This window comes from Pteropus vampyrus, unplaced genomic scaffold (genome assembly GCF_000151845.1).
Source record: "Pteropus vampyrus isolate Shadow unplaced genomic scaffold, Pvam_2.0 Scaffold6, whole genome shotgun sequence".
Classification (NCBI taxonomy): Eukaryota; Metazoa; Chordata; class Mammalia; order Chiroptera; family Pteropodidae; genus Pteropus; species Pteropus vampyrus.
In genome coordinates, this window is record NW_011888787.1 from 1,814,065 (window position 1) to 1,830,300 (window position 16,236).

Sequence of the window (16,236 nt, forward strand, 5' to 3'; positions counted from 1 at the left end):
GTAAATAAAATAGAAGTGACTTAAATGTTTATCTGTAGAGAACTTAATAAAAATTATAGTGCATCCATCCTATGCAATAGATACAGCCAGATATGAGATAAATGAAATTAAATTTTAAAAGCTATCTATAGAATAAAATGTATAGTATTATCACTTTTGGGGTTAAAACTAATAAAATGAAAAAATAAAAACTTATGTGAATGTATGTGTACGTGTAAGTAGATATATGAGCATGTGAGCTGAATAGGCTTAGGGAAAGAATCTGGGAAGATACATACTAAACAACAGTAGTTTGCCAGGAAAAAAAGTATATTTCATTGAATATACTTTGGCATTTTGTTTTGTTACATCAAGCAAGATGTAATTTTGTAAATTAAAAAAGTGAATAAAGAAAATATTTAATCCTTAGCAGATTAAATCAACTCATAATTACTTTAGCACCAATCGTGACTCTAATACTATATTATGTATCATCAGGAATATAAAAGAAAAACTCCTCTGGTTTTTGAGTATTATAATCCACTAGGGGAACATATATATATGTTCCCCTAGTGGATTATAATACTCAAAAACCAGAGGAGTTTTTCTTTTATATTCCTGATGATACATAATATAGTATTAGAGTCACGATTGGTGCTAAAGTAATTATGAGTTGATTTAATCTGCTAAGGATTAAATATTTTCTTTATTCACTTTTTTAATTTACAAAATTACATCTTGCTTGATGTAACAAAACAAAATGCCAAAGTATATTCAATGAAATATACTTTTTTTCCTGGCAAACTACTGTTGTTTAGTATGTATCTTCCCAGATTCTTTCCCTAAGCCTATTCAGCTCACATGCTCATATATCTACTTACACGTACACATACATTCACATAAGTTTTTATTTCTTCATTTTATTAGTTTTAACCCCAAAAGTGATAATACCATACATTTTATTCTATAGATAGCTTTTAAAATTTAATTTCATTTATCCCATATCTGGCTGTATCTATTGCATAGGATGGATGCACTATAATTTTTATTAAGTTCTCTACAGATAAACATTTAAGTCACTTCTATTTTATTTACTTATTTTGCCAATTCAAACAACACTGAAATAAAAATTTTAAGTATGTATTTTGGCCACTTGTAGGTATTAAATCTTAGCTAACCCTAGAGCTAGCCTTTATGGGTTGAGTCTGCTGGAAAATTATGTTGGATTCCAAAGATAGACTTGGCTCTTAGGGGCCCATCCAAGCTCCTTCGGCTCTCTCATAATGCTCGAATGTGCAAGGCTTACTTAACAGCTGCCACCGGCCCTGGTTCCCCCAAATGAATCATCTGTGGGCTTCGACAGACCTGAGCGTGAACACACTGGGTGCTGGCTCCAATGACCTCTGCCTTGCTTCCACAGATGCAGAGGGCAGGAGCGAGTTCTTCTGCCCCTAACCATACATAGACAATTTTAGCAACAGCTTGCCTGGCATCTGTCTCACCAGGTTCTTAATCTCAGCACCATTAGTAAGTGACACCATAAATAAGATCACCGGTGAGTGCCTGGAATCTTGGGATGGGCCAGGAATTTGACCTGGAGATTCTGGGGGATCTGACAAGAGCAGCCTGGTGGTAAATTAATATCTGTGACAAAAAAAAGGGTGACTCTAGCACATAGCTGAGTGGACACGCAGGTTTCCCAGCCTGGAGGTGCTCCATAAATAAGATAAGGTTTCCTGACCTATCTCTGGGATTATCTGTAGTCATGGTTACAGCATGTGGTAGCTACAAGTCCTTTCTGTGACTAGGGGAGTGGGGCTTCGGGCTTCAGGCTTTAGGCCAAAGGTTGCAAACTGCTGGTGTGTTGTTAGTAAACATGTAAAATGCTAAATATTAAAAAAATAATTTACCGACATTTAAAAACTGTGAGATTTTACATAAAAGTTTGGATTTTTGGTATCTCTTAGGAAAAAAGCACAGGAAGATTCGTTAACATCGAGGCCACAGTTCCCCGTGGGTGCCGAGTAGGGCTGCTCTCCTCTTGGGAAGGCTCGCGAATTCTCCAGTTTGACAGTCTTCATCTGGTCTGTGTCCCTGGCATTTGAGTCTGTAACTGCTAGCCTCTGGCTTGGATGTGGTGACATTTACGACTCAGAAATTTGTTGTTTCTTATTGCTAAGAAGAAGGGGTATGAATTTACCACACATAGTATGACAACCTGCAGGGGCTCCCGCTTCTCAAATACTTCCTTCTTTCATTTACCCAGAGGGCAAAAATGCCAACATTAAGATTCATTTGATGATAAGTAATAGGCAACATTTATTCTAGCAGAATTATTATCCTCATCAGACATATAAATAAACTGAGGCCCAGAGAGGTTAAGTAGATTGCGCAGGGTCACGGAGGTAGTAGGTGGCAAAGGCAGTATTTGGAGCCAGGTAGTCTCTCTCCAGAAGTTGTGCTTAGAATCACCAAACCTTACTGCATCAGTCCCTTCTAAAGACGGAAATGCCTCCAGGCAGAGACTTGCAGTGTTGGGTTGACACCAAAAGATAACTGACAGCTATACCCTTAGCTGATAAGTCCACGAGGGCACAGCATGGGCCTGAAGGAGGGCAGGCAGGGCACTGAGAAGAATCTGCCCAATGAAGATCGTGATTGCACAGAGAGGGGCATGTGGGGAGCCCTGGTGTTTAGGAGGGCGAAATTCAAAGAACAGAGTCGATACAAGAAATACAGACTTCTGATAAAGAGCAGAAGGTCCATCCAGAGGACCCCGTGGAACCAAGGATCACTAACACGATCGGGAGGTTTTAGGTGAAAGATGTGGGGTGAGGCTGGGGTCGACATGAAAGTACAAGATGAGTTGAAGCTTGTGAAAAAATTGACAAAACTCCTTTTGCTAGATAGAACATGCTCAATCATTTGGTGAACGCTTAGAATGTACAACAGTCACGAGAGGAAGCAGGTACTTCAGTTTCTGACAAGTTCCCCTTTTCCTTCACTAGGGAGAAGTGTCTCACTGCTGTAAAGTGAACAACAGATATAATTAAAATGGCCAGGATAGGTGGGAAGACAGAATAAGGGCCCTAATAATGAGGGAGGCATGGCTCGGTGGGTGGGCGGAACCTATGTTTTGGAGTTAGACAGTCTTGGGTTTGCCTCCTGACTCAGCCCGGCTCTAGTTGTATAATCCTTGGTCAACCTTCTTCCTTGAACTCCTGTTTTCGTGGTTAGGAATAAATGAGGGATATGTGTTAGGTGTCTGGCACGTAGCAGACCCTCGGCACACAGCTGAGCAGACGCGCGGGTTTCCCAGCCCGGAGGTGCTCCATAAATAAGATAAGGTTTCCTGACCTATCTCTGGGATTATCTGTAGTCATAGTTACAGTATTTGGTAGCTACAAGTGCTCTCTGTAACGAGCGGAGTGAACTTTGGATGTCAGTTCAGTTCTTTAGAGCCAGATGAATCAGACCCTGAGTGCCAGAAGATCTTATAGATGAGATGAGGAAACTATCATTGGTAACAGTTAGAAAATCACGAATACTGAGAAAGGTCCTAGAGAAACTGGAAGAGGGCAGATGTCATTATTTTGAAAGATTAGTTAGAAGAAAGAGGGTTTAAATACTATAGACATAGTGTCAAAACCAGGCAGAATTCTGGAATATATTAATAAGCAGATGGTTTGAGAGGAAGACAGCAAATGGTTTAGAAAAAACAACAGATGGTTTAGAAAAAACAGTAACAATGACTAGGCTTCAGCCCAGGACTGTTAAGAAAAAGGTTATGCCAAGCAAACCCCATTTTAACTTTTTGTCATAACTACTAAACTGATTGATTAGGAGAACACTATGGATTAGCTAATCACACCACTAGTGTGACATCTGTCAAGGATTTCAAGATACTTTGTTGACAAGATGATGAGACTTGGGTTGAATGACAACAGTCCACACTTGTGGAACTCTGACTGTTCGAAGGTCGATCCCTCTCAACTCTCGAGGGAGCCCCCTGTCCATGCCACTGGATTCTCTGCTCGGCCTTATCGGTAATCGAGATGAAAACAGATTACATATTGGAAAGATTCATAGTTCATATAAAAAGTTAACAGAGTAAATGATGCACCGAATGAGAGAGTCGAGACACCAAAATATATCGCTAATCTTCAAAATGGACCAACAATGCAAACAGGAAACTTACTGGAGGTGCTTATTAATATTAGTTTTAAATTTTAAAATGTTCAGTTCTTGAAAGTATAGAAAGGGGAAGAACCATGTTGAATGGAGCACATTAAGAAACATGTTTTTCCTTCTGCGAGTTGTTGACTGGAATTTCAATATAAGTCGAAGTACGCAGTGACTCCTCGAATGGTGATTCCATTTCAGGCTGAAGTGACGAGAGCACGTGAGGGAAGCTGCGCGGGACCCGTCGGACCACGTCTGCAGCGCGGATAACTGCGGCAGAAACAGTACCCGCGGGGGCGGTAGTGAGAGCGGTAACGGTGCTCGGATTTCCCCAGGACTTTGTCTGCACTCGCCCTGTGTCCTTCCGTGACTGAACTAGCTTCACATACGTAACAGTATTGGGCTGATGGCCGAACTCACTCTAAAATCTCAGCGACTTAATAAAGTTCTGCTCTTCGTGTGTCACGCCCCGGCGCGTGGGTCGGGCGAGCGCGGGAGGGAGGGGATTCAGTCAGGCGCAGACTCGGCTTCTTTCTCCCTTGCGGCTTCGCCCTCCTCTAGGTCCTCGGAATTATCTCCATTCAGCAGGCAGACGAAAAAGGAGGACGCTCACACTCAGGAACGTTTTTGGGGAAAGAGAACGGTTCTGAAAGTGGTGTGTGTCGTCAGTGACTTCTGCCCACCTGCCATCGCCTGGGTCACATGGCCTCCCCACTGCGAGGGGGACCAGGCGTACTCCAGCCGCATGCCGGAGAGATGAACAAGCACTCACAGTCTCGATTATTTCTCTATTTGACACACACCTAGGAGGTAGGCACTACTATCAACCCCATTTTAAAGGCAGGAAACACATTCAACAGTGGCACAGTTCAGATCTATGTTTTACTAAAGAATAATGACAAGTTGTATGTTTCAAAGAAATGGGATCGACCTCTTTATAAGATGTCATGTGACTTTACGTATAATGCAGAAAGAAGAAGACAAATGGATGCTAGGATAAATATCTTCAAACAGCTGAAGAGTCGAATTGGATTTGAAGTAAAAGAGACGATTTTCTAGAAGTTGAAGTCACGATTCCTGGCATTGCTTCTAAGAGCTCTTGCCCCTGGAGAGTTCCCGTGGAGACAGAAGGCGTATCTTTGAGGGATAGTTAAGGGGACTCCCACACTGGTAGGAGTGTTGGTTCCATGATTTTGTGAGGTGGGGAAAAAAAAAAGACACTGCGCCTATTTAAACTTGTTGCCGTGGGCCTCCACTTTCTCATCTGGCATCGCGGATGGAAACAGGCTTTCACAAACTTACCGTGCAAACACAGTAACATTTCTTTAATTTAGATGAATGGAGCAGGGTGTGTATGTGTGAAGTTGTGGGGGCGGCGGCAAAGGGGAAGCAGGGTGTAAGAAAGCTGGTTTGAATTAGGTATTAAGAATAAGATAATATTTTTAAAAAGAAATTTGGTTTTATCCTATTATTTTCAACTCAATTAAATCTTACCTCATTTTGTATGTGTTTTTAGTGAATGAGCCTAACTTTATTGTATATGTTCCTTTTAGGCAAGTGAAGCAGTGCTTTAAATGGGTAAATGGTTTTTATTTTTCATTCGAGTGAGTTAATTCTCCCATATTCTTGTTTTCCTTTCCCCCTCTGCTAATTGGTTAGACCATCTTTCTTAATATGTACTAGAAGTACAAATTAAGTTTCAAGCCCTGTTCTTAGCATTAAAACCTCTGAATTTGGGACATGTGAATTAAGAACATTTGAGTGAATGAGAAACATATAAGTAATTTTTGTTCCTTAGGCACATCTTTGAAGAATTTCTACTAAAACTTCACTTAGGTAAAAACAATAAAGTAAAACTGAATTACTTTGAAAACATTCCTTTATTTGGGTTCATGCCTAATTAGGAGTAGACCTCCTCTTCTCTCCTCCCGCCCTCTTCTCAGATGGTGATCTGCTTACTCCTGATTAATTAAGTTTGACTGCTTTTCTGGGATCTTCCCTTCTTCCTCCCATGAATGGCGGCAATGATGATATATCCTGGGCTCTAGAGCCCTAAGAAAGCTTGAGGGGACGTGTATGGAGGGCTCTGAACTGCCAGGACAATGGTGTGCTGACGTGACTAACACTTCCTACGATTCATCAGAAGGACTTCATTGGTGGCGTGGAGATCCAGCCTTACCAGAGTGGGGCAGAAGGCATGGGCTGGGGTTCTGGCTCTGCCTTCACAAGCTATGGAAATCTGGGCAACTGGTTTAACCTTTCTGAACCTCAATGGAAATAAGAAGATCACCCGACCTATCTTCACACACTTCCCAAGAGTAATGAGTCAACACCGCAGTGTATGTGAACCCTCTTTGTAAGTAAGTTCTTTCCTTTTCCCTTACCCACATCTCTTTCTTCTTTTGTTTTTTCTCTTTCTTTAAAAATTAGTTTATAGACCATCACAGCCAAAAGATACTTAACTCTTGAACAATTTCCCCTGAATGACCTTTTAACGCTTGGACGGAGTCATGACTCCACGACTGAGTGAGTCTCCGGAAACCAGAGTGGAGCTCGGCAGTGAGGGACGCATTCTGCGGAAACACTTCTCTTCCTCGAGACGCAGGGCAAAGGCGTCTTTGGCAGACAGACCCTGGGTGCCTAGGGCCAGGCAGAGCCGCCAATTCCAACAGGACACTGTCCTGCTCTTTGAGAAAACAACGGCTCACATTCCAGGAAGGTGCTGGGCTAAGTGAATTCTTTGCAGATAAAAGTCAAGAGCAGGTCTGGCGCTGGCACCAACGCGAAGTGAAGTCTGATGTGGTAGCTATGGAAATGCACCCCGAAGCCCTCTGAATACAGAGAGTGAGTGACCAAGGGCCTCGATGCTGCACCCTGAAAGCCACGGCCTCATCTGCACTCAGGCCACGCCTCCTATGATGTTCCAGCTAATGACAGAGCACGGCTAGGGGACTAGCCGAGGAGAGACCATTCCTGGGAGATGCGGGACTCAGCTGACAGCTGCCTCCAGCAGGCTGAAGGGCTCCCCACTGGCCTTGCTGACTCTTCTTTAGATCACACAGGCGTCGAGGGCACTTCCACCCCATTTCCTCTCACTCTTCCTTTCAGTCAGAGTCTGACTGAATTCCTGGTCTGAGTGCCACTTGGTCTGATGGCTCTTCCATTTTTTTTCTGGCTCCCTCCAATTTCACTCACACGGGCGTTTCCTCTAATAAAATCTTTGCACATTTCATCCGAGTTTGACTTCTGCTTTTCAGAGGACCTGGAATAACACACTTGGCAGATCATTTAAAACCGTTTCAATTTTTTTGTTTTTTTATATCTTGCAAATTGGGAGAGTTGGGGGAAAGAGAGAAGAGCTAGAATCTTCTAGAGAGACTTAGTCAGTGTCTACCTATACCATATGCCAGGCGCTGTCACCTACATTTTACATAATTGTCACATCGACTTTACTGTGGCAGGTAGTACTACTATTTTATAGAAGAGGAAGTTGAGGATCAGAAAATTAAATCACTAGCCCAAGGTTACTGCAGTCTGGATTTGAACCCAGGTCTCTTCTGACTTCAAGGTTATGTTTTCTCTACAACTTTCTCTCCTTTTCTGGCTGCTTAACTGTGAGGATCAAATGAGATAAGAGATGTGAAAGCACTTTGCAGTTGATTGCAGTTAGAACCATTATATAAGATGCAGGCCCAGTGCAAAATGAAAATTGGGGGCTCCTTGTTTGAAATTTATTGAGAATTCCAAGATGGCAGAGCAGAGAATTAAACTAAGTGTGAGACCCATGGAGCCGGCCCTGGTAACAACATAATTGTTAATAGAGTGGCAATCAAATTGAGCTTGTAGGAAAGTTTCTAGAAGAATAAATAAATAATTGTTCACTGAGATAATGTGGACTAAAATTCCTAGCTCCCTGGGACTCCCAATGCCACAGAAACGGTCTTTGGCTATCTCTGAGAGATGTCACCATACATTTCAAACAAAGACAGAGACTTCTGAGCCAAAAGAATTCAATAATGTTTATCAGAAAGCATGGGACAGAAGGCAGGACGCAATGCCTTAACAGCTCCAGTTTCTGGTGCTGGATGCCTAGGCTTCTTCCAATGACATCCAAGGCCCGTCTCTGCTCCGGGCGCAAGCTCACAGAAAAGCCCAAGACCTCTGCCCTCCCCAGTGAGCTACATAAAGCTCTGCCTGCTTAATGAGTTCTGGGCTTGGTTTTTGAGACAGCTTGCTTTCTTGAGGGCATTGCTGCTTTCTTTCAAGTGTGGGGCGAATCCTATTTTTGATCTAGCAGAAATTAACACCCACTTTGAGGATGGGTGGCACCATGGTTCTGTGCTTTAGATTCAAGCAGCCCCATTAAGGGCCCCTGGTTGTAGTATGATTAGGACATTTTAAGGCAAGCAATACACCAGCATGATCTCTCCTGTGGCCGGGGGCATCTTTGTTGAATCAGGCATCCATCTGTCTGGAAAAACCTACATGAGCCTCTGTAAGGCAGTGCAAGGCGTACATGTACGTTATCCTGGCCCTCGGTGCAGTTCGTTTCCAGTGAGCATACGGATCCTCTTAAACTGGGCAGGGAAATCCATCAGCATCGTCCTCTCCTGCTTGGCTCTGACCTTCCACTTTGAGCTTTTGACATGGTTAATAAGAGCTACTCTGTCATTTAGTGGCATAAAAGCTGGTGACAGCCTGGAGGAAAGCAGTCATGAATCTTACAGTTATTGAATGGTGGGGCCCTCAGCTGTCTACCCTTGTGCCTTTGGGCAATCTAGCACCAGCCTCATCTTGCACCACCTCCTCATTTGCTCTTTGTGCTAACTAATGCCATACTGTTTTACACTTGTTTACTCCTGCGGAGACCATTTAATTGGCCTGGGATGTCCTTGTCTGCTTTGTCCACACAAGGGACAGCTACTTCTTTAAGATGTTGCTCAGAAATGTCAATTGCTTGCGCCATCCTCTGGGCTCTCACTCCCCTCTTTTAGTACTATCTCACGTACGGTCATCATTCATTTACATATTGCCATCCCAAGTAGTCCGTGAGTGCTTAAAGAACTCGAATTGTTCTTCCTGGTCTCCATGAGCTTGAGGACTGCAATGTCCAAACCACAGTAAATTTTCACTAAGTGATTAATGAATAAGAAGTGAATGAATGAATCAGCCTATATCCAGAGTTCCTGTCCCAGCCTCCATCCACAGAATCAAGTCATTTGCTAGTGCCATCTTCTCTTATGTGGTGAAAATGTAGACATTATTTCTATATAACGAACTGTAGACCATCCTCAGCCTTTTCCTCTCACAGAGAAACAATCCTTCTCTCTTTCATATCATGCAGACCTTATTTTTCAACCATGCGGCTACATCCAAGGTTCTTCCTGGAAATTTCTATAGGAATGAGTTGTACAATAACAGGGTTCATATTACCAGCTCACTTCTTGATATTCAGGAGGCCAGGGTGCAGTCAGTATGGCTTGATAGAGCAAGAAGTATCCAGCTCTATAAAGTTCTGCAGGGTGCATGTGTCCGATTGGGGTGAGAAGTATTTCTCCAAAAGATCAAAGGGGATCTATGTCTTGAGACTCAGGATAAAGTAAATTGATGTCATCAATAATTCTATAAATGATACTCGCCGAAGGAGTTGTTCAGAGTCCATTCTATCTCATCTTCGCTGAGGACCATGGGGAAGTCATTTTGTAAGAGGCGGATGCTGGCGTATCAGCTTGGTACTGTTTAAGATTTCAGAGGAACATAAAAGATGATCGATCTTTAAGACTATGACTGAGCCTGTAACAAATGGGAAGAAAATTTATAAGACAGAAATAGTTCTTTAGCATAGATCTTTTGAATGGAGAAATAAAAGACATGCCTGGGGAAAAAAAAGAAGAAAAAAACATCCTAAATTTATGACTGAGAAAACGCAGATTTCCAGTTCTCCACGCTGTGCATGTCTTCCGCCTGTAATGTCTGTAGACGACTCCTATATGCTGGTGACTGTACAATGGAATAGGCTTTAGCTCCTCTAGATGCCCAGATATGTCAGAAGTACAACAGTCGGTGGTTTGTTTCCTTGGCAAGATCTAGTTACTCACACCTCTACTCCATGAATGATAGAGGATGCTGCCATGACTCCATGGAGGGTGTATGAGCTCCCTTTGTGTTTGATCACTTGGTTTCTTAGTGATCTCTGGGCAAGACTGTGGGAGGGAGCAATGATACCTCGTAATCGTCCCAAGAGAATTTCTGAGATAAGCTGGAACACATTAGTGGCACAGTCACATAGGCTTCTGAGGAAGGGCTAAAAATCTGTCCTATGGCTGACTATGAGGGAGAATAGAGACGGGAGTGTGTATAGGAAACTCACATTTGTTTAGCTCTGTCCTGATTTCAAATCTCTTGTCTCTTTTGTAGACTACGTGTCAGGTCATAGTGTCTAATTTTTAGTTCAAAAAATATGGTTATGACCAACATGGGTAATTGCAAAGGGCACCATCTACCCTTCAGATGTTCGTGTGCTTCTCCCTCATGGATCTCTTTGAAATCTGGTATCTGAGAGGAGCAGCACACGTCAAAGAAGCATTTTCCAATAAACTGTTGATAGGTGTTTATTAAAAATCAGGGCTACGGTTTAATAAATATTGGGGGCTCTGGGTTAAACAAAGTTAAACAGACAGCTTTCCTCAGGGACCTCTTGGAGCCCTTCATTTGCTAACAGAAACTGTGACTCTGAGACTAGACGTGTGATATCTTCCAAACTTATCACCTAAGGAAACTCATTGCTTCGGGCATCTTTTGCTACAATCATTCAAAAGAATCCTCTTTAGAAAATAGTTTGGTAAAAGAGTGCTCTTATAATTTGTCATCGAAGCCAGAACAATTTTGAGAGAAAAAGGGAAACTATTACATCAGCACAAGCATAAACTAGAACTGTCTCGGGTAAACTGGGGACATCTGGTCACCCTTCTAAGAAGGCACAGGCTTAACTTCTCCCAGAACTGGCTAAAGGGATGCCCTGGAGCACTGGGATTTTTAGGGAGGAGGTGGTGTCGACAGAGACGGTTGTGAGGATACAGGAGGCACTGACAGCAGGTTTGGTTGACTTAGAGATTCTCCGTGCACAGTGAGGGAGGAGGACTCTGGGAGGCTCCCTGGCAGAGCTGCCAACAGTGGCCCTCAGTGACGAAGGCAGGAAACGCGCTGCCCTCCTCGGGCCAGGCCTTCTGCCGCTCAGCTGACCCTGCCCGAGCCCTGGAGTAATGTGCCCGCCAGCGACATCAGGTCTCCCTCTGTGCGAATGCCCATGACCCCTACTTGTAAAACGGCCAATTGCAAAAACAAACAAGCAGCTTCGAGGACCCTGGGAAAAGAGGATGCCATTTCACCCAAGATCTGCCAAATCAAACAGTCTGGGAAAAACGAAATAAATAACTTTCTTAGGCCTAACGAGAAACGGCAAGTGTTTCTAATTCAGACCTCCTCTGGGCCTCCTCTCCGACGGGCCAGTGGAGCCTGGTCATGCAGAGGTTGCTGCTCTTTGCCCAGCTGACTGGGCCCGGTTCACAGTTGTCTTAGATGGCCTGGGTTTCCTCCCAAGGGCTGGATCTATTCCATGTAGCACTGTGCCCATTTCCTCCTGCCTACATCAGACAATTTTTCGAATCTTCCATCAGCTGAGACCTTGCATTTATTCTGCCTGACTCCAACCATGGGCCTGAACCAGAGGGAGGCCAGCGGACCACCGCCCCAACAACCTCTTTCCTCCTTGAATCAGAAGCAGGCAAGCTCCGGGTCATTTGTTAATTGTCTTAATACACATGCTTTGGGGAAAACCATACGCACAGAGTGACATGATTAAATTATTATTCTTATATATTTTTCATGAATAACCCTCTGGCCACAGTGGAAAGACCAGCTTGAAAGGGACAATTCTGGGGGCAGGAAGTCCGGCAGGGAGGGTTTTGCAGGAGTCCATCTCCATCTGTGTTGGAGGCTGAGAGAACCCAGATCCTTCGGCATTCAGAGTGATTCTTGTTACTTTCACAGCTATAGAGAAAGGACCAGAGTTGGCAGCAACCTGTAACAAAGGCTTTGAATTGCATATAGACTACCTGTACTTTTAAAAGCACTTTCACAATTATCCTTGTGATCTTATGCGTTTGGTAGTGTAGGGGCCTGTATTTCCATTGCAGAAATAGAGAAACTGAGGCTCAGCTGGTTTAGTGTTTCTGCTGATGGTGACCGTGGTGCTTAATGATAGAACAGGGTTAGAACTCAAGTCTCCTAATTTCCAATCCTGAGCATGTTTTACGTCAGCGAGCTCCTCACCAGACAGCAGGTCTTTCAGGGTTCAGGATGCGTGTGGTGAGTTTGGAAGGGGACATGGCAGGCATACCTCATCACTTGATAATGACAAAATGTGTGTTCTCCACGGAGGGGAGGCATGAGCTTCTGTTTCCTTGAAAGGACAAGTTTGCCAATCTACTAAGTGAATAATATCCCCTCAAATGTATGTCCTGCTTGGAATGTGATCTTCTTTGAAAATAATCTTTGCAGATGTAATTAGTTAAAATGAGGCATTAGTGGAGTAGGGTGGGTCCTATATTCCATACGACTGGCATCTGTACAAGAAGAAATGACGCAGACACAGAGATACACCAGAACGAAGCCATGTGACAATGGAGGCAGAGGTTGGAGCAACGTGTCTACAGGTCAAGAAATGCCAAGGACTGCCAACAACTGAAAGCTAGGAGAGAAACGCGGAACACACTCTCCCTCGGAGCCCACTAGAATGAACCAACCTTCCGACGCCCTTATTTCAGACTTCTGGCCTCTAGAACTGTGGGAGAATAAACTCCTGCTGTTTCAAGCCTCCTAGTTTGTGGTGCTTTGCTATGGCAGCCCTAGGACCTAATAGAGCTTTGCTTTGGAACAGCGCTGTCCAACAGAAATGCAACGTGACTCACATAAGCAATTTAAAGTATTTTACTAGCTGCATAAAAATGCTAAAAGGATAAATTAATTTCGATAATATACTTTATCTAACCAAAATTTAAGTTAGGCAACATGAATATGCTGTAGAGGTCTACTGTACAGCACTGCGCCTGAGTTTAACAATAATGCTGTACTGTGCGTTTAAAATTTGTGTTAAGAGGGTTGGTCTTATGTTAAGTGTTCTTACCACAAAGAAAACAAACAGCTACAAAACAACAAGGCCTGAGGAAGCTTTTGGAGGTGATGAATATATTTATTACCTTCACTGTGGTGACGTTTTTATGAATGTATGCATATGTCCAAACTCATCAAGTCGTATATATTCAATATGTAAAATTTTTCTTAGATCAATTACACCTCAATAAAGATGTTAAGAATTAGGCAAAAAATTGAAAAAATTTAACAAATAATAAACAGAATTAGTAATGCTATATTTTACAATCTTTTTTTTTTTCCATATCAAGTCTTTAAATTTGATGTGTATTTTACATGTATAGCACATCTCAAATCCAGATTAGCCATTTCGAGTCTTCGACCGCCACATGTGACCAGTGGCTCCATTTTGGACAGTGCAGTGCTGATCTTTCCTCTCTATGTGTCAGGCTGGTGTGCACGGCATTGCTTCAGTGAAGGGAGGACGGGGAGCAAGAAGGAAGACCTTTGTCCCCTGTGCTGTGCCTTCTGGTGCTCTCTCAGCTCCTACTGATTTGTCTTAAACACAAAGCTCTTCAAATACCCAATGCTTCTCTACCAGGGAACATCAGGCCCAGCCCTGCCCCTTGTACCACTGGCACATGCTGAGTAGATGGGAGGGGGCAGAATTACTTCTCAGACACGCTGCTTCCTCACTCTTGTTCCAGGACACGTCCTAAGACCTTCTCCTTGGCCTGGCTGAATCTCATTTCAGCTTCTGCTTTCTCTCAGAGACAAAAGTTTCTCAGCCTTCTGGCCCCTTCCCAGAACCCCAGTTAGCCATCGCCCTGAAGCGTGTGTATGTATGTATGTGTGTATATATATATATATAGACATGTTCTTTCATTCCTCCCTCACACCGCTGCCCAGGAGTGAGGCAGCAAACGTGGGTCTGAATCTGACACTGACAGATTCTCACGCTGATTCCAAAGAGATGCCCAAACCAAATGTTACAAAGACAAACCATATGGGAGCCCCAGCACTCTGGGCCATTAATACGAATTTTTAAATGACTGTGATTGATGGTGTAGCTCTTACAAGTCCAAGATCAATGAAAATGCACCTTGATCTTTTGAACTCCCTCATTTTTTCTTGGATCCTTTTCCTGTGCACTGAGGCTTATTTCTGTGATGCCTGAAGGCATCTGGGGACCCTTCAATGGATTTGCCATCCATGCTCTTGCCAGTCAGCCTGCCGGTGGAAGGCAGAGGGTAGGTGAGGGCCTTGAAAACCAGAATTCTCATCAGGCTAAATGCCAAACCAGGGCTTTGAAAGTTGAAATTCCATGTCCTGCCTATAAAAGAACACTGGGACAAATTAGGAACATTACTCACCTTGTTATAGACCAAGGGGTGATAATATTAAGATAAACATTTATGTTCTTGAGTTTGTTTCTGCATGTTGATATACCTGGGCATACAAGCTACCCCCACCCCTACCCACTGCATTGTACCAAAGTAATGAAGAGGGGCCTGGTAGAGAATATGCCTTACTTTGGAGTCTTGAACTCCTCCTCAAATCTGAGAATCCTTCTCCTGATAATACATACATGAATACAATTTTTCATGCAATTTCAGAGCATTCACAAACCTCCCGTAACCTGTCTGTGGACCCTACTCTAACGACAAATGGAGCAGAGTAACTATTATGGAATTGAAGTAAGGAAGTCAAATTGAGGTGGGACATTGTAGAAAAGCAGGAATTCATAACTTTTTCTTGTTTTCTGTGTTTCTCTAAAAGCCACAATGAAGTGAAAACTATTCTATGAAAACTGTGAGACATTGATGAAAGAAATTTAAGACAACACAAATAAATGGAAAGATATACCATGCTCATGGACTGGAAGAATTAATATTGTTAAAATGTCCACACTACCCCAAGCAATATAGAGTTTCAATGCAATCCCCATCAAAATACTAATGGCGTTTTTAAAGAACTAGAACAAAGAATCCTAAAATTTGTATGAAAACACAAAAGAACTCGAATAGCAAAAACAATTTTGAGAAAGAAGAACAAAGCTGGAGGCAACATGCTCCCTGATTTCAAACTATATTACAAAGCTGTAGTAATTAAAACAGTATGGCACTGGAATGACAACAGATATATAGATCAATGGAACAGAATAGGAAGCCCAGAAACAAACCCACGCATATATGGTCAATTAATCTATGAAAAAAGAAGCAAGAGTACACAATGGAAAAAAAGACAGTCTCTTCAGTAAATGGATTTGGGAAAACTGGACAGATACATGCAAAAGAATGAAAGTAGATCATTATCTTACACCATATACAAAAATAAATTAATAATGGATTAAACACTTTAATGTAAGACCTGAAACCATAAAACTCCTGGAAGAAAACATAGTAAGCTTTCTGACATCAGTCTTAGCAATATTTTCTTGGACCAGTCTCCTCAGACAAAGGCAACAAAAGCAAAAATAAACCAATGTGATTACATCAAACTAAAAAGCTTTGCACAGAAAAAAAAAAAAACAAAAAACAACCTATCAACAAAATAAAAAGGCTACCAACTGATTGAGAGAAGATATTAGAATACTATACATCTGATAAAGGGTTAATATCCAAAATTTCTAAAGAACTTACACAAGTTAATATCAAAACAAACAACTCAATTGAAAAATGGGCAGACAATTTATATGGACATTTTTTCCAAAGAAGACACACAGATGGCCAATAGGCACACGAAAAGATGCTCAGCATCACTAATTATTAGGAAAATGCAAATCAAAACCACAATGAGATATCACCTCACACCTGTCAGTACAACTGTTATCAAAAGACAAAAAATAACAAGTGTTGGTGGGGATGTAGAGAAAATGGAACCCTCATCCACTGTTGGTGGGAATGTAAATTGGTGCAGCCACTA